Genomic DNA, 25,498 nt, shown 5'->3' with positions numbered 1-25,498 from the left:
ATGGCAGACATGGAGTTGTCAGGTGTGCAGTGGTCGAAGCTACAAGACCTCTGTCAAGTCCTTCAGTGTTTTGAGGAATGCACACGGCTGGTTAGTGCAGACAACGCCATAATAAGCATGAGCATCCCCCTAATGCGTCTGCTGATGCAAAGTTTGACGCACATAAAGGAGCAGGCGTCTGCAGCCGAGGATGAGGGAAGCCATGATGACAGTCAGCCATTGTCTGGTCAGGGAAGTCTACTGGACGAGGTGGCGGGCGAAGAGGAGGAGGACATGGAGGATGATGGGGATGAGTATTTTTTGGATGAGGAAGCTTCTCAGGGGGCAATAGAAACTGGTGGCGTTGCAAGGCCAGGTTCAGTGTTTTTGAGGGAGTCAAGTGACGTTGATTTGCCCGAAAGTGCTCCTCAACCCAGCGCAAGAAGTGAATTGACAACTGGAACATTGGCCCACATGGCGGATTATGCCTTGCGTATCCTAAAAAGGGATCCCCGCATTATAAAAATGATGACCGATGACGATTACTGGTTGGCCTGCCTCCTAGATCCACGCTATAAGGGGAAACTGCAAAACATCATGCCACATGAGAACCTTGAACAAATATTGGCAACCAAACAAGCAACTCTTGTTGACCGTTTGATTCAGGCATTACCAGCACACAGCGCCGGTGATGGTTCTCACACGAGCTGCAGGGGGCAACAGGGCAGAGGTGTTAGAGGTGCACAAATCAGAAGTGGCGTTGGACAGAGGGGTTTTCTGACCAGGTTGTGGAGTGATTTCGCAATGACCGCAGACAGGACAGGTACTGCAGCGCCAATTCAAAGTGACAGGAGACAACATTTGTCCAGTATGGTTACTAACTATTTTTCCTCCCCTATCGATGTTCTCCCTCACATTCCCATTTGATTACTGGGCATCCAAAATAGACACCTGGCCTGAACTGTCCGAATATGCATTGCAGGAGCTCGCTTGCCCAGCAGCTAGTGTGCTATCAGAAAGTGCTGCTGGTTCAATACTGACCGAAAAAAGGACTCGTCTGGCTACCCAAAATGTTGATGATCTAACCTTCATTAAAATGAACCACCCATATATTTCTAATTATTTTGCCTCAACTTTCCCGGCTTACACCTAGCTTTCCTTTAAAAAGTTCTTGCTTTTGGACTGGTCTTACTGAGTGTTCCAATTTCTCCATTTGCAGCTGCTGTATGTCCAGCATACGACAAGTTTACACCTCCCTAAATGGGCTGACTCCCCCCAAGGGGCCATGGTCTCGCCACTTGGCGAAAGCACCCGTGAGAGTGCCTTTTTTTCTGAAGAGAAGGGTGTGCCCACTTTTGGTCGACTGCACTGGCACCGGGTCCCTCATAGTACAATGAAGTGTCTCTGGCGGTGGTGGTGCGCACCCAATGTCAGACACACCGTTGTAACATGAGGGGCCTTTGGCCAGTACCGCCAGGCACGAAAGAGTGCCCCCCACCCCCCAGCTCAAACTGTGCTCTACCACTTGCAAAATTATCTGTCACTGCTCCACCGCTGTTTAGTCTATGCGGTGAAATCCTTCAATGCCTGGCACTAACAATACCAATTTTTTGACATGTATGATGCTACTTAAAATATTCAGTGGCCCTGTCCTACATTTACACCAGTAAATACTTTGCGCCAAATAACAATGTCTGAAAGTCAGCAGAGGAGCCCACCTCTGTACCTAAGTATGCCACCCTTTTTTGGGGGGTTTTGTTTTTTTGCGAGACATTAACATCTATGTATTCTTTTGGAGTACCTGTAACTGTGTCAGACACTCCTTCCAATAGTCCTCCACTGACCACACCAATGCTGCCTGTGTACCCCTGGATCCTATTTAAAAGTGCATAGAGCCACCTTTTTTTTATTTTAGACCTACTAAGTCTGTCTGCGGTCCCTCCTTCCAATAGTCCTCCACTGACCACACCAATGCTGCCTGTGTACCCCTGGATCCTATTTAAAAGTGCATAGACCCACCTTTTTTGTTATTTTAGGCCTACTAAGTCTGTCTGCGGTCCCTCCTTCCAATTGTCCTCCACTGACCACACCAATGCTGACCGTGTACCCATGTAACCTTTTTTAAACCTGCATCGCGCCAACTTTGTGGTGTAAAGCCTACTAGCAGTGTCTGGTTGCGCCACTCAATACAGCTGTCCTCTTAAAATAAAGGACCTGCAATTATCAGGTTTTCAGCCTATCAGAATTTTAAAACTGCAGTGGGGCTACTAGGTTGGTTGGGGCCTACTAACAGTGTCTGCCGCTCCAAGGTGTTCTCCTGGTTGCCTTTCCTGAGCTTCTATCTTCAGGCTCTTGTTAAATAGTTGTTAAATGGAACAACTGCAGTGGGGCTACTAGTTTGGTTGGGGCCTACTAATGGTGTCTGCCGCTCCTTGCTGTTCTCCTGGTTTCCTGTCCTGAACTTCCATTTTCAGGCTCTCGTTAAGTAGTTGTTAATATTACACTGCATTTGGCCTACTAGTTGGGTTGGGGCCTACTAACGGTGTCTGCCGCTCCTTGCTGTTCTCCTCCACTGAACAAAGCAGTGCCGCCTGTTTACTACTGTTACCAATTTTGAACTGCATTTAGACTACTTACTGATTTGGGCCTACTCACTGTGTCAGCCTCTCATTACAGTTGTCCTCCACTGAACAAAGCAATGCCGTCTGGTTAGTCCTGTTACCAATTTTGAAATGCATTTAGCCCACTTTATTATTTGGGCCTATATCTGTGTTTCCTCCTCATCCTGCCCATTGCCCAGCCAGTGCTAGATGACTCTGCTGGTACATTGACCCAGACCGCTACATTCCCCTTGCACGCTACTCAGCCAGATTCTGACCCTGCTGAAAGTGAGGTTCCCGTTCCCGCATACTATACCACCTTACACGGGGACAAAGAGGAAGGTGCAGATGAAAGTGCAGGTTCCTTCATCAGGTGGGGGGGATACTTGTTGGCGACGTCACTGGCACAGGGCCCCTCATAGTACGCAAAAGTGTCGCTGGCGGTGGGAGGCGCCCCCGCCGTGCAAACACACCGTCGTACTCTGAGGGGCCCTGTGCCAGTGCCAATGCGAATGAGTGGGCCCCCCCTGCTTGCTCAGGATCACAGCACTTGCAAAGTTGAAATACTTACCTCTCCCTGCTCCACTGCCGTGACGTGGTCCACGTTTCCTGGGCCCACTAAATACTTGAACCCCAACAACTTTAGCCAAATGACCCCCAATGTCCAATGCCTAACTATTATTATAAGGTAAATTAAGATTGACAAGCTTCAGTACCAAGAATGGATGTTTTTGCCATTAAAATGGGCACTGTAGGTGTTTTCCTGGCCTCCACTCACTGCCAACTATGCTCCCCCATTGACTTGCATTGGGTTTCGTGTTTCGGTCGATCCCGACCCCGACTTTACGCGATAATCGGCCGATTTCACTCGACTCGACTTTTGAGATAGTCGGGTTTCTAGATAAGGCCCTTACGGGGTCTAATTTCCAAAATGGTGTCCTTTGTGGGGGGTTCCACTGTTTAGGCACTTCAGGGGCTACCCAAAAGCGAAATGGAGTCTGATCTCAATTCCAGCCAATTCTGCATTGAAAAAGTCAAACAGCACTCCTTCTCTTCCCTGCTCTGCCGTGTGCCCAAACAGGTATCAGCATATTCAAGAGAAATTGCACAACAAATTTTGTGGTTTATTTTTTATTTTTATCCTTGTGAAAATAAAAAAAATTGGTTCTGAAGTAAAATGTTCGTAAAAAAGAGTTAAATGTTAATTTTTTCTTTCCACATTGCTTCATTTCCTGTGAAGCACGTAAAGGGTTAAAAAACATCTAGAATGTGGTTTTGAGCACCTTGAGGGGTGTACCTTTTACAATGGTGTCACTTTTGGGTCTTTTCTCTCTTGTACACCCCTCAAAGTGACTTTAAATGTGAGATGGTCCTTAAAAAATGGTTTTGTAAATTTTGTTGTAAAAATTAGAAATCGCTGGTCAACTTTTAGCCCTTATAATTTCCTAACAAAAAAAAATTTTGTTTCCAAAATTGTGCTTATGTAAAGTAGATATGTGGGAAATGTTAGTTATTAACTATTTTATGTGACAGAGCTCTCTAGTTTAAGGGCACAAAAATTCATATTTTGAAAATTGCAAAATTATAAACATTTTCACCATATTTCCATTTTTTTCTTAAACAAGTAATATAGAAGAAATGTTACCACTAACATGAAGTACAATATGTCGCGAAAAAATAACCTCAGAATCAGCGCGATCTGTTAAAGCGTTCCAGAGTTATAACCTCATAAAAAATCAGTGGTCAGGATTGTAACAATTGGCCTGGTCATTAAGCTGCAAATTGGCTCTGTCACTAAGGGGTTAATATTAGACAGCGTAGGACTGTCCCGATTAGGGAGACCATGTCGATAGTGGGATGGCTTTTATGCTATTTTTGATCAAAAACAGTATTGCTAAGAACCCTGTGTTATTTAAATGCACTCTTGATTTTTACCTATTTAGTTACAGCAGGGTTTTTGCTCATTTTGTTTCTTGTAGGTTTTGTGTGCTTTATGGCCAATGTGAACAGGGCCGCCATCAGGGCATGACGGCCGTGACTGGCATATGGGGCCCGGTGAGCAGAGGGGGCCCGCATCGGGCCCCGTCTTATCTGCTCACCGGGCCCTTACCGGCAGCCGCAGGCTGAACCGGGCCCTTAGCGCCGACGCTGCAGCTGTTTAAAGCTATTGACGTGCGGGCGCGTGCTGGACAGAGATGGGGCAGAGTGCTGGGAAGAGATGGGGCAGAGTGCTGGACAGAGATGGGGCAGAGTGCTGGGAAGAGATGGGGCAGAGTGCTGGACAGAGATGGGGCAGAGTGCTGGACAGAGATGGGGCAGAGTGCTGGACAGAGATGGGGCAGAGTGCTGGACAGAGATGGGGCAGAGTGCTGGGAAGAGATGGGGCAGAGTGCTGGACAGAGATAGGGCAGAGTGCTGGACAGAGATGGGGCAGAGTGCTGGGAAGAGATGGGGCAGAGTGCTGGGAAGAGATGGGGCAGAGTGCTTGGCAGAGTGCTGGGAAGAGATGGGGCAGAGTGCTGGGCAGAGTGCTGGACAGAGATGGGGCAGAGTGCTGGACAGAGATGGGGCAGAGTGCTGGACAGAGATGGGGCAGAGTGCTGGGCAGAGTGCTGGACAGAGATGGGGCAGAGTGCTGGACAGAGATGGGGCAGAGTGCTGGACAGAGATGGGGCAGAGTGCTGGACAGAGATGGGGCAGAGTGCTGGGAAGAGATGGGGCAGAGTGCTGGGCAGAGTGCTGGACAGAGATGGGGCAGAGTGCTGGACAGAGATGGGGCAGAGTGCTGGACAGAGATGGGGCAGAGTGCTGGACAGAGATGGGGCAGAGTGCTGGGAAGAGATGGGGCAGAGTGCTGGGCAGAGTGCTGGACAGAGATGGGGCAGAGTGCTGGACACAGAAGGGGCAGGATTGGACACAGATGGGGAAGAGTGCTGGACACAGATGGGGCAGGATTGGAAACAGATGGGGCAGAGTGCTGGACACAGATGGGGCAGAGTGCTTGACACAGATGGGGCAGAGTGCTGGACACAGATGGGGCAGAGTGCTGGACACAGATGGGGCAGGATTGGACACAGATGGGGCAGAGTGCTGGACACAGGAGGGGCAGGATTGAACACAGATGGGGAAGAGTGCTGGACACAGATGGGGCAGGATTGGACACAGATGGGGCTGAGTGCTGGACACAGATGGGGCAGAGTGCTTGACACAGATGGGGCAGAGTGCTGGACACAGATGGGGCAGAGTGCTGGACACAGATGGGGCAGGATTGGACACAGATGGGGCAGAGTGCTGGACACAGATGGGGCAGGATTGGACACAGATGGGGCAGAGTGCTGGACACAGATGGGGCAGGATTGGACACAGATGGGGCTGAGTGCTGGACACAGATGGGGCAGGATTGGACACAGATGGGGCAGAGTGCTGGACACAGATGGGGCAGGATTGGACACAGATGGGGCAGAGTGCTGGACACAGATGGGGCAGAGTGCTGGACACAGATGGGGCAGAGTGCTGGACACAGATGGGGCAGGATTGGAAACAGATGGGGCAGAGTGCTGGACACAGATGGGGCAGGATTGGAAACAGATGGGGCAGAGTGCTGGACACAGATGGGGCAGAGTGCTGGACACAGATGGGACAGGATTGGAAACAGATGGGGCAGAATGGAGACAGATGGGGCAGGATTGGAGACAGATGGGGCAGGATGGATACGATGGAGACAGATGGGGCAGGATGGGGAGATCATATGGGGCAGAATGGATACTCGTGAGGGCAGGATGGGAGAACATATGGCTGGAGCCTGCAATGAGGCACACGGGGGCTAGGATGGCGAATATTACCATAGGGGCTAATTAAGGGATATTATTATTGCAGTGATGTATTTATTTTATTTTTTGAGTATACTGTTTTAAATGGGGGGAGGTCCTGTTACTGTGCAGAGTGATACTATGTCACCTTCTTTATGTGGTGTAATGTAGAGGCTGTGAAAATTAAGTAATGTGTTCTGCAAGTGGAACTCGAGATAACTGTGTTATTTCCTGCAGAGACGAGTCCTGGCTGGAAGAAATGATGGCGGTCTGTGCTGGATGAAAGATGAAGGACTTCACCTAGAGACATCACTGGTGAGTCAGTGTTAACTATACACTGACACTATACACTGTATACTGTATACAGAGCTCCTGTGTATAATGTCACCGGTGATCACTGTATTACCTGTACACAGACACTGCTTACTAATTACAGATCTCCTGTGTATAATGGCACTGATAGTGATAGTATTGTGTTTTGTTTTTTTTATTACTGATCAGTATTGTAGTATTCAGTCACTATGTGGTGGTAATATGCGGTCTGGTCATGGTGTTGTGGTATTTGTTCCTTGTATTTGATATTATTCGGTCACTGTGGTGGTAATATGTCATCTGGTCATAGTGCTGTGGTATTTGTTCCTTGTATGTAGTATTATAGGTCATTTTAAAAATTGAAAAATAAATAAAAATATACCTAAATTGTATTGCATATTTTAACAAATATTTAGTAGGTTACAGTACAGTAGGGCCTGGCCAAAAGTGTCAACCGTGTTCTGGTGGCGGCTTAAAAAATCTTTTGGCCAAAACAAAAGCTGCCGGCTATATGTGTGATCTGGTGATGGGAACTGTTAATGTGTGATAGGTGAGAAGTGGAGATTTTCCAAGAGAGAGCGGTGGGACTGTGGACAGTTCGAGGGGTGGAGCCTGGAGGCGGGGCTGGGGTGGAGCCTGGGCGGAGTCTCAAGGGGGCCCCGAAAATTTTGCCAGTATGGGGCCCCGAAATTTCTAGTGGCAGCCCTGAATGTGAACATGCTTTTATGTGCTGCATGTATACCAACTTAAACCATGCTCATTTATTGCATTTTTCTTTATATTCTTGCATTCTGTCCAAGCCGGGGTGTGGCCTCCCTCTCCTGAGCTGGAAATTACATTTAAAGGCTTCCCCTGACTGGTGTCTAAAGGTCGAGACCCGGTCATTTTGTCTGCCCTGTGCTGCATGTATACCAACTTAAACCAAGCTCAATTTTTGTTTTTTGTTTGTGTGTTTAATACTTAACAGCCACCAGCCAATTAAAGGACGCCCTGACACTGGCATGCACAATGCCGGTGTATGAGGTCACTGACATGCGCCGTCTCTCCGCACCACATAGGAAGCTGGCAGAGGATGCCACTGGACTTCAGTAAGGTAAGAAGAAACATTTTTTTTTACTGAAAAGCCACAATATCGGGGACAGACATATGGGAAACAAGATAGATGGAGATAGACATATGGGAACCAGGATGGATGGAGACAAACATGTGGGAATCAGTATAGGTGGAGACAGACATGTAGGAAACAGCAGGATGAATGGAGACAGACATGAGGGATTCAGGATGGATGGAGACAGACATGTGGGAACCAGGATGGATGGAGACAGACATGTGGGAACCAGGATGTGGAATATTATAAATCTATGGGCTAATTAAGGGATATTATTACTGCTGTGATGTATTTCATATCTGAGGATGGTAATTCTCTGTTTTATTTTTATACTATACACTGTGTACTCTATACAAAGCTCCTGTGTATAATGCCACTTATGGTAATATTAGTGTTATTAGTATTTTCTTTTTATTAATGATCAGTATTGTAGTATTCGGTCACTATGTGGTGGTATTATGTGGTCCGGTCATGGTGCTGCAGTATTTGTCCCTAGTACAGTATGTGGTATTATTCAATCACTATGTGGGGGTAACATGTGATCTTGTTATGTTGTGGTGGCATTTATCCCCTGTATATGGTATTATTTGGTTACTATGTGGGAGGCAATATGTATTCTGGTCACTGTGGGATGTTATTTTGCACATATTTGCTGCTGAGACCAGAGACAAGTTGCAACAGTGTGGAGGTGAAAGATGCACAGGAGGTCATCCTTTCCAATATGACCAATTGTAAGTACTAATTTTCAAAACTTGTAGAAAACTCTTTAAAACTATCCACCATACTAACAAGTGACTTACAGTGACTGGAAAAATGTATGCTGGACATGAAGCAATGAGGTGGGGTAAGGCAGGGTAAAGCTCCATTACTTTTAGTCACTGTTACTTGAATTTTGAGGTTGAGGAAAATATGCACGAAAATGGATATGGCTGGCAAAATGAGCATGGCTTTTTAAATGGAAGGGAACCAATAGTCAAAAAATTGAATCCCACCCCTGCCTATAGGGGATCAGTGGATCATCAGCATAGGAGTAACTCTAGTATCACACTGTACTTTACATCTAAAGTATTTGTAGATGGTTTTATTGTACAGGCAGGAAATCTGTGTGTAGCTCTGTGTCTCTCAGAGCACACAGATACACAGCGCTGTCTTCAGGCTTCACAGCCCGTATATAGAGGACACTGGACTTTCTGTCTTTGCCAAAGGTTATTGTAAACCTATTGTCCTCCTTGTCCTGGTAGCCACTGATTAGAAATATTGGTGCTTCACCGGGAATCATCCTGTACCAGTGGATGTAGTCCCCAGCAGTTATAGCGGCATGGTCACATCCGAGATTACATTGTTCTCCTGATATAACATCTTGTCTGTCTTTCTGTATAACATTGCAGGAGCAGAAAGAACCTGAAAACATACGTGAGATTAGTAACTAATTAATCAATTATGTAATTATATGATTTAATAGAGCAGGGTCTACCATCTGTGGTTCTCCGGCCATTGAAGAACTACAAGTTCTGCAATATTTAGAGAGCTCCAGGTTGGAGACCACTGAAAGACTACAGTATGTATCTAAAACTGTATGTAATTTAGTTGCCTTGAATGTGATATTTCAGTGAATCTAAATGACAAATATTTTTTTATATAAAATCCATATAGCATTAATCCCATAAATGACAAATACTTACATAAAGAGAAGATGAATGTGGCCTTGAAGAAAAACATATTCCATCTTGACATTTTCAAAAATAGCTACTGTTAAATAACTGTATGTATATGAGTGATGGTGTGAGTATTTGTGAGGGGTTTCCTCCTTATCTTCAGTTTTCATACCTCTGATGATCCCACCCACTAGTGTTCAGCGAGATCTAGACATATATTCTGTACTAACACTACTGTACAGTGCCACCTAGTGAAGTTTTGTTCTCTAGGTCTGGACAGAACAATATAATCACATGCTAAAAAATGACTCCTCTTGTGTGCAAAAGTTTTATATATTTGTATATAAAAAAAATGCTGAAAAATATACATTTGGTAATCTGAAAGAATAGTTACAGTAGAAAACACATTTATTATGCATTAAAAATATATATTTTTAGCAACTAAATCAATTAATATGATTAAATAGCATATTTAATGGCTGAAAGTGTTATCACCCTTAAAATTGTCCGTGGTCATTATAAATGGACAAATTTTACATTTTTTCTGGTTGCGAGGAAGGGTTCCTGGAGCTGTTTGAGAGGACATGTAGCTTCTGACAACGATACTTCTTAGATTTGGGGTCTCCCTAAAACACAGTAGTGGGGTTCTGGAAAAATGGATTGTAAGCGGGCATCTTTTTGTAGTAAAGGTTGTAATTTCCGTGCAGCTCCAATTAGCACCTCCAGATTTGGATTGTAGGTGACTACTAGAAGCACCCTGTTATTTTCTTCTTTAGCTTTGTAATGTAGGAGATAATTCCTTGGTATTCTAGTTGCTCTTGTAATTTGGTTTTGAATTGTTCTTGGATGGTAGCCCTGATTCAAAAAGGTCTTTCTGAGGGAAGTGTTCGTCCCTATCCATGGGGTTAGAACGTATACAATTGTATTTGATGGCTTGGCTATAGATAATAGAGTGTTTTATGGGTTTTGGATGGAAACTGTCCCATTTAACGTATGTTGGGTGGTCGATTTGCTTCTAATACAGGGATGTCTCTATTTCATTGTTCTGCAGCTTAATGATGATGTCCAAAAAGTTAATTTCAGTGCTGGAGCAGTTGAGTGTTAAGTTGATGGTGGGATGAAATTGACTAAACTGTTCATGAAACATCTTTAGCTGTGGCTCAGACCCCGTCCAGATGATTAAAATATCATCAATGTAGCGGTAGTAGGCCAGGGGTCTGATGGGACATGAGGACAAAAATTCGCTTTCAAGCTTGACCATGAAAAGATTTGCATACTGTGGGGCCATTTTACTTCCCATTGCTGTGCCCCTCTCCTGTAGATAGATCTTGTCAAATTCAAAGTAATTGCTGGTGAGGATGAATTTTATAAGTTTCATCACAGAATCAGCATCAGTCCCTGTGTTTTCAGTGAAGAATTTGCAGGCATTTAATCCATCCTGGTGTGGGATATTGGAGTACAAAGATTCCATATCCATGGTGACCAGGATGGTTCGTTCTGGTAGGGGACTTATTGCTGATAGTTTATTCAATAGGTCAGTTGTGTCCTGAATGAAGCTGGGTGTATCCTTTACCAGTGGTTTAAGAATACCCTCTACCCATCCACATAAATGCTCAGTAAGGGTGCCCACACATGAAACTATTGGTCTTCCTGGATTTCCAGATTTGTGGATTTTGGGAAGCATGTAGAATGTCCCTATTCTTGGACTCTCTGGTATCAGGTTATCGACTCTTTCGGATTTGTCAGGCAGGCAAGATACCAACTTGTTTAGTGCCTTGTAATAGTCCTGTGTAGGATCTAACTCCAATTTTTTGTAGTAGCGTGTATCCATAAGTTGTCTGTTTAATTCCTTCATATAGTCTGATGTGTTCATGATGACTATTGCGCCAGCCTTGTCAGCAGGTTTAATGATGATTTATTTGTTGGATTTCGAAGACTGTATGGCCTTTCTCTCCTGAGCACTGATGTTGGATACTTGTCTCCTGTTAGTGTCTATGATGGTAGATTAGATCAAAATTCTGAAGGCGTCTATATATTTATCCAAATGAGGGTTGCGTTCAGGTGGAGGTGTCCAGTCTGAAATCTTTTTGGTTGTTAGGATCCCATTTCCTTCAGTCCAAGTGTTTTCTGAATCTGATGCGTGCGATGCTGCCGCCTGCTAAATAAATAATAATAATAATAATAATCATAATTTATTCATTTTTGTCTGTCTTTGCACAAGGTGTACCTGGCAATACTGGGTCAGGTGTGTGTGGTTTAAGTGGGAGGGTCCATTTGGGACTCACCTACTTCTGCCGGCGTCACTTCCCAGTTTGCTAGACCTGTAGAAGCGCTGGTATAGCGCGAAACAGCTGTTGTCTTTCCCTGCTCACTTCCACTATGTCCGTACTCCCCCGAGCCGTGAACACGCTACTATGGATTTTATATCTCCAATAAAGGATTGAACCACGCCATCTGGTGAGTGCTGCCGCATTTTTTTCTTCGTTGTATTCATATTGGAATGCCTGTTTTTCCTCATGCGAGCACCTCCAGCTACTGAAGTCTAAACACCCACAAGTGACTGCAGTTTATCAGTATCTTTTTCACAGGCTGTGCAGCGCCAGATTTTTCTCTTCCTTGCCCGATGTTGGATACTTGTCTCCCGTTAGTGTCTATGATGGTAGATTAGATCAAAATTCTGAAGGCGTCTATATATTTATCCAAATGAGGGTTGCGTTCAGGTGGAGGTGTCCAGTCTGAAATCTTCTTGGTTGTTAGGATCCCATTTCCTTCAGTCCAAGTGTTTTCTGAATCTGATGCGTGCGATGCTGCCGCCTGCTACCGTTCCCAGTGATGCATTGCGAAATTACCCAGATGACTTAGCGGGACGCCGGAAGGTGAGAATAGCCTGATTTTTTTTTTTATTATTATTTTTAACATTATATCTTTTTACTATTGATGCTGCATAGACAGCATCAATAGTAAAAAGTTGGTCCGGGATGGGGCGACGCACTGGCACTGACTGGAGGGGAGTAGGGAGGGGGCACTGACTGGAGGAGAGTATGGAGGGGCCAATTCGCAAATGTTTTCTGTAAGTCTTCACAAGGTTGCCACACACTGTTGTTGGTATGTTGGCCCATTCCTCCATGCAGATCTCCTCTAGAGCAGTGATGTTTTTGGCTTTTCGCTTGGCAACACAGACTTTCAACTCCCTCCAAAGGTTTTCTATAGGGTTGAGATCTGGAGACTGGCTAGGCCACTCCAGGACCTTGAAATGCTTCTTACGAAGCCACTCCTTCATTGCCCTGGCGGTGTGCTTTGGATTATTGTCATGTTGAAAGACCCAGCCACGTTTCATCTTCAATGCCCTTGCTGATGGAAGGAGGTTTGCACTCAAAATCTCAAGATACATGGCCCCATTCATTCTTTCATGTACCCGGATCAGTCGTCCCGGCCCCTTTGCAGAGAAACAGCCCCAAAGCATGATGTTTCCACCGCCATGCTTTACAGTAGGTATGGTGTTTGATGGATGCAACTCAGTATTCTTTTTCCTCCAAACACGACAAGTTGTGTTTCTACCAAACAGTTCCAGTTTGGTTTCATCAGACCATAGGACATTCTCCCAAAACTCCTCTGGATCATCCAAATGCTCTCTAGCAAACTTCAGACGGGCCCGGACATGTACTGGCTTAAGCAGTGGGACACGTCTGGCACTGCAGGATCTGAGTCCATGGTGGCGTAGTGTGTTACTTATGGTAGGCCTTGTTACATTGGTCCCAGCTCTCTGCAGTTCATTCACTAGGTCCCCCCGCGTGGTTCTGGGATTTTTGCTCACCGTTCTTGTGATCATTCTGACCCCACGGGGTGGGATTTTGCGTGGAGCCCCAGATCGAGGGAGATTATCAGTGGTCTTGTATGTCTTCCATTTTCTAATTATTGCTCCCACTGTTGATTACTTCACTCCAAGCTGGTTGGCTATTGCAGATTCAGTCTTCCCAGCCTGGTGCAGGGCTACAATTTTGTTTCTGGTGTCCTTTGACAGCTCTTTGGTCTTCACCATAGTGGAGTTTGGAGTCAGTCTGTTTGAGGGTGTGCACAGGTGTCTTTTTATACTGATAACAAGTTTAAACAGGTGCCATTACTACAGGTAATGAGTGGAGGAAAGAGGAGACTCTTAAAGAAGAAGTTACAGGTCTGTGAGAGCCAGAAATCTTGATTGTTTGTTTCTGACCAAATACTTATTTTCCACCATAATATGCAAATAAATTGTTAAAAAAACAGACAATGTGATTTTCTGGATTTTTTTTTCTCAGTTTGTCTCCCATAGTTGAGGTCTACCTATGATGTAAATTACAGACGCCTCTCATCTTTTTAAGTGGTGGAACTTGCACTATTGCTGACTGACTAAATACTTTTTTGCCCCACTGTATATATATATACCTATTCTATGTTTAGACATTTATTTTCTCTATTCCATTCTAAAGGTACCTTCACACTAAACGACGCTGCAGCGATCTAGACAATGATCCGGATCGCTGCAGCGTCGCTGTTTGGTCGCTGGAGAGCTGTCACACAGACAGCTCTCCAGCGACCAACGATGCCGGTAACCAGGGTAAACATCGGGTTACTAAGCGCAGGGCCGCGCTTAGTAACCCTATGTTTACCCTGGTTACCATCCTAAAAGTAAAAAAAAACCGCTTCATACTTACCTTCCGCTGTCTGTCCTCGGCGCTGTGCTTCTCTGTACTGGCTGTGAGCACAGCGGCCGGAAAGCACAGCGGTGACGTCACCGCTCTGCTTTCCGGCCGCTGTGCTCACAGTGAGTGCAGGAAAGCACGGCGCCGGGGACAGACAGCGGAAGGTAAGTATGAAGCGTTTGTTTTTTTTACTTTTAGGATGGTAACCAGGGTAAACATCGGATTACTAAGCGCGGCCCTGCGCTTAGTAACCCGATGTTTACCCTGGTTACCAGTGAAGACATCGCTGAATCGGTGTCACACACGCCGATTCAGCGATGTCAGCGGGAGAGCCAGCGACCAAATAAAGTTCTGGCCTTCTAGCCCCGACCAACGACATCACAGCAGGATTCTGATCGCTGCTGCGTATCAAACTGAACGATATCGCTAGCGAGGACGCTGCAACGTCACGGATCTCTAGCGATATCGTTTAGTATGAAGGTACCTTAACCTGTCGGTGTGATTTTACTGTACACCGCACTGAATTACCGGCTTTTCTCTAGAACACCGCTGCGTATTTCTCGCAAGTCACACTGTTGGTCCATGTGTAATCCGTATTTTTCTCTCCCCCATAGACTTTCATTGGCGTATTTTTTGCGCAATACACTGACAAACGCAGCATTTTCTACGCATGTATAATACAGCTGCGAAATATACGGCAGATAGGAGCTGCCCCATAGAGAATCATTGGTCTGTGTGCAATGCGTTGTTTTTGTGCCTCTCATACGTCTGTAAAATTCTCTAGTGTGACGCCGGCCATATAATGTTATATTGTACAGGCAGGAAATCTGTGTGTAGCTCTGTGTCACCCTGAGCACACAGATACACAGCGCTGTCTTCAGGCTTCACAGCCCGTATATAGAGGACACTGGACTTTCTGTCTTTGCCAAAGGTTATTGTAAACCTCTTGTCCTCTTTGTTATTGTAGCCACTGATTAGAAATATTGGTGCTTCACCGGGAATCATCCTGTACCAGTGGATGTAGTCATTAGTAGCTATAGCGGCATGGTCACATCCAAGATTACAATGTTCTCCTGATATAACGTCTTGTCTGTCTTTCTGTATAACATTACAGGAGCAGAAAGAACCTAAAAAAACATACACGAGATTAGTAACATCTGTGTATCTCCAGCTTTTGCTGAACTACAACTCCAATCAGCAGCTGTCAGGGCATTGTGGTAGTTATAGTTCTGTAAGACGTGGAGAGCCTCATTTTGGAGGCCACTGACATAGAAGATAACTATTTTAAGAAATCTAGACAACAATTATTGATATGTAGATCATAAAACAACATCCCTTCCTCAGAAAAATACTTACACAAAAGGAATAGTAATGTGGCCTTGAAGAAAAACTTATTCGATGTTGTCATTTTCAGAAAAAGAAAGATACTTTAAAAAAAAGTGTATGTCCAACACTGATAGACATGAGCATATGTGAGGGGATTCTTCCTTGAGTTCGGTTATGATTCATCTGAGATCCCACCCACTAGTGTTCAGCGAGACCTAGACGCATATTCTGTGCTAACACTATAGTGCCCCCTAGTGATGTTTATATTACTAGGTCTGTATAGAACATAATACTCTCATCGACTCAATGATTCTTCTTGTTTGCAAGTCTTTAAAATTTAACACAACAAAGCAAGTTTTACTAATGATGCTAAGGTAGGTTTAGTGTTAGAAATAAATTAAGGAGCGTGGGGTCTATTAGGAACAGGCTAACTGGGCATTTGTCCAGAGTGGCCTGTGCCTGAAGGGATAAAATTAATTACTAGAGATGAGCGGATCGATTCATGGGACTCCGGTCCAGCCTCTATGTCAGTGGTACCTAGTGTCTGGATCGGAGGCCGCACATTTTTTACCATCTAGCATCCCCGACACGGCTTTTGATTAGCCAGAACTGGAGAGACGCCATCTGTGTGTCCTGCTCATCTCTACCCCTAATAGGGTATTAACTGTTTAAGGACAGGCCCAGGGACTGCAAGGGACTAGGAAGGGGTAAATAAAAGTGAGGGAAAATAGAGGAGACTGAGTTTTTACGGAAGTGGTTATGGGGTCAGATATAAGGTGTCTTGGCACCAAAAGGTCAGTTGGTGTACAGTCTGACCATTGGAACAAAAAAATGGTTAATGGGTTTTTGTAAAAATATATATACACTGCTCAAAAAAATAAAAGGAACACTAAAATACCACATCCTAGATATCACTGAATTAAATATTCCAGTTGTAAATCTTTATTCATTACATAGTGGAATGCAATGAGAACAGTAAAACAAAATGATCAATGTAAATTACAACTAATATCTCATGGAGGTCTGGAGTTGGAATGATGCTCAAAATCAAAGTGGAAAATCAAATTGCTGGCTGATCCAATTTCAGTGGAAATGCCTCAAGACAAGGAAATGATGCTCAGTAGTGTGTGTTCCTCCACGTGCCTGTATGACATCCCTACAATGCCTGGGCATGCTCCTGATGAGGCGGTGGATGGTCTCCTGAGGGATCACCTCCCAGACCTGGACTAAAGCATCCGCAAACTCCTGGACAGTCTGTGGTGCAACGTGACATTGGTGGATGGAGTGGGACATGATGTCCCAGATGTGTGGGGGGTTTCCTCTGTTTAGGCACATCAGGGGCTCACCAAACACGACATGGCGTCCGATCTCAATTCCAGCTTATTTTAGCTTGAAAAAGTCAAATGGTGCTCCTTCCCTTCTGAGCCCTGCCATGCGCCCAAACTGTGGTTTTCCCCCATATATGGGGTATTATCGTACTCAGGACAAATTGGACTATAACTTTTGTGGTCCAATTTCCTCTGTTACCCTTGTGAAAATAAAAATTGGGGACTAAACCATTATGTTTGCGGAAAAAATATGATTTTTTATTTTCACGCTCGGGCATAATAAACTTATGTGAAGCACTTGGGGGATAAAAGTGCTCACCACACATCTTGATAAGTTCCTTGGGGGGTCTAGTTTCCAAAATGGGGTCACTTGTGGGGGGTTTCCACTGTTTAGGCACATTAGGGGCTCACTAAATGCGACATGGCATCCGATCTCAATTCCAGCTAATTTTAGCTTGAAAAAGTCAAATGGCGCTCCTTCCCTTTTGAGTCCTGCCATGCGCCCAAACAGTGGTCCCCCCCCCCCACATATGGCGTATCAGCGCCCTCAGGCCAAATTGGACAACTTTTGCAGTCCAATTTCTCCTGTTACCTTTGGGAAAATAAAAAATTGTTGCTAAAAGAACGTTTTCATGACTTAAAAGTTAAATTTTCATTTTTTCCTTCAACATTGCTTTAGCTCTCATGAAGCACCTGAAGGGTTAGCTATATAGACCCCTAAATGTGACTTAAAATGTGAGGTGGTCCCTAAAAAAAAGGTTTTGTAGATTTTGTTTGTTTAAAAATGAGAAATTGCTGGTCAAGGGTTAAAACCCTTACAACTCCCTAAAAAAAAATTTTTGTTTCCAACATTGTTCTGATGTAAAGTAGACTTGTGGGAAATGTTACTTATTAAGTATTTTGGGTGACATATCTCTGTCAATGTTGGAAAATTGTGAAATTTTCGCCAAATTTCCATTTTTTCACAAATAAACGCAGGTAATATCAAAGAAATGTTACCACTGTCATGAAGTAGAATATATCACGAGAAAACATTCTCAGAATCGCCAAGACCCGTTGAAGCATTCCAGAGTTATAATCTCATAAAGGGACAGTGGTCAGAATTGTAAAATTTAAGCCCCGTCATTAACGTGCAAACCACCCTCGGGGCTTAAAAAGTTAAACATCCCATCCCTTGTGTTTCAATGCTCGTGTAAGGAGGATGATTGTAGTCTAGCACCCGACTTGTTACCAACAGTAGTACACAAACAGCGTCTATTACTGTGACTTCTAGTGCAGCGTCGTGCGCTATCTCCGCACTTTCCTAACCCAAGTCTGGGTGGTTAGTGGCGTCCGCCAGAGCGGCACTGCATGCACTCTCATGCTACTTTATTATTATTTCTGTTACGTGCGGTACTGCGGCCCTGTGACACAACAGGGTTCGCTTCTTTCACATAGGGTGAAGCTAACCCCTGTGTGTATCCTCATTGTACAGCCATATAGTTCGTTATTGCTTAGCAGCAGGTTCCATCTCCGCACGGTGGACCCCGGGCTGCGAACGCACCTTATTCCTTTTCTCTAAAAAATTGGTGCGTTCCACTAGCCCTAACAAGGGTTTGGTTTGGATTAGGGTTAGGGTTGGGATTAGAGTTAGGTTTAGGATTAGGGTTAGGTTTGGGATTAGGGTTATGGTTAGGGCTGGGATTAGGGTTAGGGTTTGGATTAGGGTTAGGGTTGGGATTAGAGTTAGGTTTAGGATTAGGGTTAGGTTTGGGATTAGGGTTATGGTTAGGGCTGGGATTAGGGTTAGTGGTGTATTGGGATTATGGTTGGGATTAGGGTTAGGTTTGTGGTTAGGGTTATGGTTAGGGTTGGGATTAGGGTTAGGGGTGTGTTGAGGTTATGGTTAGGTTAGGGGGGGGCAGGAATAAGCACAGCTTGATGTAGGCCCCCCATGACTGGGCTTGGACATAGGCTTTATTCAAAATTGTGCCAGGGTTAGATGATTGGGTGTTAGGGGAGCTTAGGGAGGGGTTTTAGTGGGGGACGTGGGCTATATAGGGGAAAAAGTGCGGAAAAGGTGTCACTTTTACATCAGGAAAGCCTGTGTGCAGAGACCCACCCACCCTCCCTTTAGACATGTTGTTAGATGTATATATATATATATATAGATTTACATATTTAGTTGGCAGCGGTAATCATAGGTTGGGATAAGGAATAGATGGTGGCAGACAATTTTTGTGAGGTCTGGTGATTAATTTGTCATAGTGGCGTTTTGGCAGGGGGGTGGGGTTCTTGGAGTTGATGCGGATTCAGCGGCAAAGGAATTTGAAGGAAATTCCGGACAGTTAAACGGGTTTGTTGTTCTGGCATTTTGGTTACAGGCTCTGGATGGGGTTTTTACCCTGGGAGCTGGGGGTGATTAATTTTCCCGAAATGGGAATTATGGTGCCCTCGAGCTGGTGGTACGGCTGAGAGGAAGTTGAGATGTTTAAGTTCTGTTTTTGGTTTTGCCAAAATATTTTAAGCCAGAATTTTCACGGTGGGCTCCAAGAACCCTCCCCTCAAACTTTTGCAGAAATTATGCTAATGCTTAAAGAAAATGTTTGTATTGTTTGTTAATAAACTGGCCGCTGTGGCCAAAATTATCCAAATAAGCTATTGTGTTACGTTTTTATTTAAAGTATGGTGTTTTGTTTACACGGGATGTGGGTGAGGGTTTGTATGGGTAAGAACAGTAGCGTAGCTACTAGGGGGGCAGAGGGTGCGGCCGCCCCGGGCCCACCACTCACAGGGGCCCACCCGGAGCTACACTACACTTACGGTAATTATATCAGCATGCACAGCCCGCTGATATAGTTAATCTCCATGTTCCGTTGTAGAGCAGGGAGACACGATCTCCCTGCACTACTGCGGGCAGTGACCGGGGAGAGCCAGAGGAACTCATGCACGAGGGACGAGGATCGGTGCCGGCACTGTACCTGTCTCCTGGCTGACTCCAGCATACAGCAGTCATGCCCACATTGCTGGCTGTGTGAGCGTGTCTGCTCTGCTGCAGAGAAGTCAGGAGGAGGACCAGGGCACTGCTTCTTTGAGTGTCCAGAGAAGAGCAAGACAGACAGTCACAGGACAGTGGTGCTGTAAGTAACAGTACAGATTTCTGCAGGTAGTGGCCGGAGATGTCTGCACCGTGCAGGGAGGATGTGGCAGGGCACGGCTCCCCTCGTGATAAGACTCTGCCTTGGTGCTGTATATCTGCAGTCTATATCTGAGGAACTGTAGAGTGAGTGAGTGAGTGAGTGAGTGAGTGAGTGAGTGTGTGTCATACACTGTGTGATCTCATATCAGTAAATGCAAACACTGGTCTGATAGGACCCTGACCCCAGCTATAGGATATCTATCCATCCATCCTATAGCCAAGGTCAGGATCCTATCAGTACAGTGTCTGCATGATCTCATATCAGTAAATCCAAGGTAGTAAACATGAAAACCCCATTATGAAACCTTGTATTAAAAATAAAAAAGTTGAGGCTGAATATCTATATACATAATTGTCTAAGGGTCACTTCCGTCTGTCTGTCCTTCTGTTACGGTTATTCGTTCGCTGATTGGTCTCGGCAGCTGCCTGCCATGGCTGCCGCGATCAATCAGCGACAGCCACAGTCCGATTAGTCCCTCCCCTACTCCCCTGCACTCACTGCCCGGCGCCCGCTCCGTTATCCCCTCCGCTCACCGCTCACACAGGGTTAATGGCAGCGGTAACGGCCCGCGGTGTAACGCACTCCGTTACCGCTGGTATTAACCCTGTGTGTCCCGAACTATTTACTATTGATGCTGCCTATTCAGCATCAATAGTAAAAATATGTCATGTTAAAAATAATTAAAAAAACAAAAAAACCTGCTATACTCACCCTTCGCCGCCTTTCTCGCTCCCGGGACCGCTCCATTGCAAGCGGCAGCTTCCGGTTCCGTCCCAGGGCTGGTGTGCGACAAGGACCTGCCGTGACGTCACGGTCATGTGACCGCGACGTCATCATAGGTCCTGCTCACACCAGCCCTGGGACCGCAAGCTGCCGCTTGCAATGGAGCGATCCCAGGAGCGTGGCGAGGAACGGGAAAGGCGGCGGATGGTGAGTATAGCAGGACTTTAACGGGCTATAGGTGAGTATATGTTTTTTTTTTTTTAAGTCTCTATACTACGTGGCTCTGTGCTGGGCAATATACTACGTGACTGGGCAATATACTACGTGACTCTGCTATATACTATGTGGCTGGGCAATATACTACGTGGCTGGGCAATATACTACGTGGGATGTGCTATATACTATGTGGCTGGGCAATATACTACGTGACTGGGCAATATACCGTACTACATGGGCTGTGCTATATACTGATATAGAAGGGTTAATCTGTTTTGCACTTGCAATCTCTCATCTGGATCTCTCCATACCTCTGGGTAAAAGGCTGCGAACATGGTTCAAAGAATCCACATCACCAGTGAGTTTTGTGTTTTGTCTATTTATGTCCGTATGAGAATTGAATAATAGAGTTATAAGATGATAATTGTTATCTGTATTTTCTGTCAGTATCCTAATTGGTTGTGTATTTGTGTAGTGTGTAATACAGAGCTGGGATAGACTCTGTGCAGTGTTGTTATTTTGGTCATTTTGGATTGGCAGTACATTATATGAAGCTGTATTTTGTATTAGGGCCATGGTTTTTGTGGTTTGGCCTTAAAGTGCTTTCAGAGTGTCAGTGGACACTGCTGCAGTTTTTGTTATATAGAGTTGTGTTAATTCCAAAGTGCAAAATAGGCAGGCTGTGTGAACCTTGTATGTCTATGAGAACTCTGAATGAGATGACAGGTGAGTAAATGAGTATAAGGAATAAACATAAATCCCTGATTGATGAGGGGTTCCGTTAGGTGTGGTCCTCTGTATGTGACAGAAGACATTATTCAGCGCAGTTTGAGCTGAATTAGGTGGAGTGATTGAGATAAGGGATTTTCTTCTTGTAAAAATCAACTGAAAAGTGAAAGGAAAAGAAACAACAATCCCTGAATGAGCATGTATGTATGAGTGATCACATAAGTATCATTACTTATCTTACTGTTGTTAATTGTCCAGGATGAATGAGTTGTGGATATTTTTAATGTACATTTAATTTACATCTGAGATTCAGTGAAACCCGTGTTATGTGTGGTTTGACATTGGATAGGTTTCTATATGTGTTTTGGCCGGACGCGGTCAGAATCAGCTTATTCAAGTTGTGCAGTGATCTGCCTGTATAGAGAAACTGTTTTTAATTCCGAGAGAATGAATGTTTTGTAGAGATTAAGTCTGAAAACTGCTGCATTCTGTTTCTGTATGTGTGTAAGACAACAAGCTCTTATCTGTGTTTATAGCTGATGGGAGGGGCGAACCCCTGCGCGAATTGTTTTTGATTTCTCCTCCTTGTGCTGCGGGCCAGAGAAAGGGGGGGGCCATGCAGCTGCGCTCAAGAATATGGAGCTGTGCATATTCTGTCCTTGGTTCAGTACGCGCTGAGAGATTTGTGTTTAAAGCAACAGTACTGTATGTATTGAAGTAGAAAGATATATTGTAAGTTCAAGTTGGAATTTGAAAGTGAAAGAATTGTGCCTATTTTAGAGGATCACTTGTAAGTGATTGAAAGATTGGTAAAAGATTCACCTGCTTCAAGTTGAGTGATTGATATATAGCAAATTGAGGATCAGCAGAGGAGGTAGCCAACTGCACGGCTGATGTAATAGGTGGTGTAACCTGCTACAGTCAGCCTACGGCAAATTGGTGGTGTAACCTTGCCGTTCCATGGAGCTGTGCTAGCCAGCTGATCTACCGGGTGGTAGGTGGTTTAACCTGCCCGCTAGAATCCTTTAGGTCTACCGAGTGGTAGGTGGTGTAACCTGCTCGCTAAACCTTGACACTCACTCTGACTTTTCACGTGTTGCAACCCTGGTTTAAGGCAAGGCACACTAAAAAAGGGCATTTTTAGAGGTGAGTGTCTGAGCGGATAAGTTGAAGCCATGGGCAACTTATTCTGTGTGCAGTCAGGGCCCCCAATGGGATCCAGAACCGCTATAGAGATTGTAAAAGACAGAGAAGGAAAGGAAGCAGTAAAAGATGTGAGACCAATATTGAAACAGGCAAAAATGCCAGTGAGTAGATGGATGTTTGGATGTTCAAAAAGGCACAGACAAATGAGGAAAATAGCATGTGAATAAATGGCATCTGAGAGAGTGCAGCAGGACGGAAGTAAGGTGTATTATGAATGTTTTGATGCTCAAAAGTCTGACTATGACCGACACATTACTGCTACCGTCATACCTTTGTATAACCAGAGACCAAGACAAGACAGATGGACTTGTAAACATTGCGGTCAGACAAACCCAGACTGGAGAAATACTTGTATGATCTGTGATGTAACCCAACCTAAGTGAATTACACTGAATCCTGTCCAGACAAGATCACATGTAGTGACATAAGAAGCTGACACAGGATTGTGGTTAGTGGGTAGTGGGGACAATAACTTTTGGGAGTAAGCTGACAGTAATCCTTTTGGGAAGGAGCTGTAGACCAGCATGTCATGTCACCCCCAACCGGTCATCTAGTCACCCCCACCACCAGAGAACCAACCACATCAGGTAGTGTAAGACAGATACAGGAGTATTATCTCTGGAAGCCCTCTGACTAGCTAGCTACGCTAAAACAATTGGCTGACCCTGAGAACAAACCTTTCCCATTTTACAAAGACAATATGATGGACGTATAAGTGCACCTGGGCAGACCTAGAAGTTGGTGAGCACCAAAGCAGGTGATGTACTAGGATGCAAATTAAGACTTTTACAGATGTGACTAAAGGAGAGAGAGTAGAGATGTACTCTGGACGGTTACAGCTGAAATGGGCAGACATGGGGTACAGTTCAGTAAACCCACTCAATGTTAAAATATTTGTAAATACATTCATTGACGGTATGACAAAAGGCTTACGAGACGCAGTACAGACAGCCAGACCTAAATGGAGAAATGTAGATCCAAAGACCTCCTGAAGATTGCTCAGGAGTTGAAGAAACTAGGACAATAAGATGACATGTCATGTATGCTGGAGCACAAGGAAAACAGTAGAGACGTAGTAAGGGACCTAAGGACTTAGAAACAGTGAAGTGCTGGAACTGTGGAGAAAATGGACACTCAGACCAATCTTCCTCCTCCTTCACCTTCAGACTAGGAAACTGACAACCCAGTGACAAATGTGTGCCCTGTTATTGTCCCCTCCGGACCTGGTCCTGCCTTGAGGACCACCATACCAATGCTGGGAGGGAAATAGACAGAATTCTTGACCGACACTGGGGCAGCTGGGACTAGTACACAAAGACTTGATACTGCCAGACATGATTACTGACGAGACTGTGGAATACGTGAGGGTAGGGGGACAAGCGACTGAAGCCCCTATGACTAAACAAGAAAAGACTAGAGTCACGAGACAGCCAAGAGGTGCTTACAAACTTATTGTTAGTGACAATACCCCTATGAATTTGCTGGGAGCAGAGTTGAGTGCTGTCTAGGCACTATACAGTACTCTCCTGAGGGTATTACAGTCACATGTGCCCTTTTTATATAAACACTTGTGGCAGAGGGATGCCAGGGTCTTCCACGTGCACATTATTCCACATGTAAATCATGCCCTATTGTAGTTACACTTAATTCCATTCATTTGCCAGTTTTAGTAGTTTCCTTACACAAAGATGGTATAGTTACTGTGTATTTCTAGGTTGTCTTCATATGATATATCGTTTTTTAGCCATTCATTATATTGGCTCAAACCATAGTCACTGTTTATTTGTCTTATCCAGTTCTTATACCTTATCGCAAGCAACTGGCATTGATATTTGGCATTTTTCAAATCCCTTCTTTTTGTATTCGGAACTGTTAGTTATGGATTTATATAGGGCTGCTACTTTCTTAGAACAAGCTTGTGCTTTGTTGTGGCCTATGGCATTGTGCCCCCCCGTTTTATGACTCAGTATCTTTCGTAATTATATATATATAATTTTCTTTTGGTAACATTTTGTGAATCAAATTTAGTTTTTTTAAGGGGTACTCTACCCAATCAAATACGGGTATAAATATTTGGACATTAATGTGTGACTTATATAAACACTTGTGTAATATTGCAGAAATGGTGTATATGGCAAGAGTAGTGAAAGTATCACCTGACACCAGAATGTCTGAGGACAGGGAAAAGAGTCAGGTTCCAGACACCATTTGGGCAAGGGGAAAATCTGATATGGGTCGGCTGCCCATTCCCCCTGTCATGATAAATCAAGAGAAGTAATCACTCCTCTTTGGTTAAGGCAATACCCCTTAAGTCTAGTCAAATCAATGGCCCTGAGCAGGGATATTAAAGAGTATGTTAAGGCAGGGGTTCTAGTGCAGAGATATTCCCCCTGCAACACCCCTTTGTATCCCATTAAGAAAAAAGGACCCAAGGGTTCCCCTGACACTTACAGAATAGTTAATGACTAACGAGCTATTAATGATGTTAAAGTGAGTGTGACCTCAACTGTCCCTAATACACACACCGTACGGTCACAGATCCCCGCTATGTCAAAATGTTTCACAGTTATTGATTTGGCAAATGCATTTTTTCTCTGTACCACTGCACTTTGACTGTCAGTATCTTTTGTCTTTCACTCACGAAGGTAAACA

The 25,498-nt window shown here is 44.6% G+C and overlaps 1 long non-coding RNA gene across 1 annotated transcript in view; it reads left to right on the top strand.

The window, feature by feature from the left end:
* The first annotated feature begins 6,418 nt into the window (after nt 1-6,418).
* Nucleotides 6,419-25,498, top strand: part of LOC138672913 (uncharacterized) — a 259,287-nt gene continuing 240,207 nt past the window's right edge. The window contains exons 1-2 of the long non-coding RNA XR_011319788.1: nt 6,419-6,703; nt 7,668-7,793. This is a non-coding gene — a long non-coding RNA (uncharacterized lncRNA). The remainder of the gene's footprint in view (nt 6,704-7,667; nt 7,794-25,498) is intronic.

This window comes from Ranitomeya imitator, chromosome 1 (genome assembly GCF_032444005.1).
Source record: "Ranitomeya imitator isolate aRanImi1 chromosome 1, aRanImi1.pri, whole genome shotgun sequence".
Taxonomy (NCBI): domain Eukaryota; kingdom Metazoa; phylum Chordata; class Amphibia; order Anura; family Dendrobatidae; genus Ranitomeya; species Ranitomeya imitator.
Note: the sequence above shows the minus strand (reverse complement) of the source record. Positions and strands in the feature narration are given on the sequence as shown.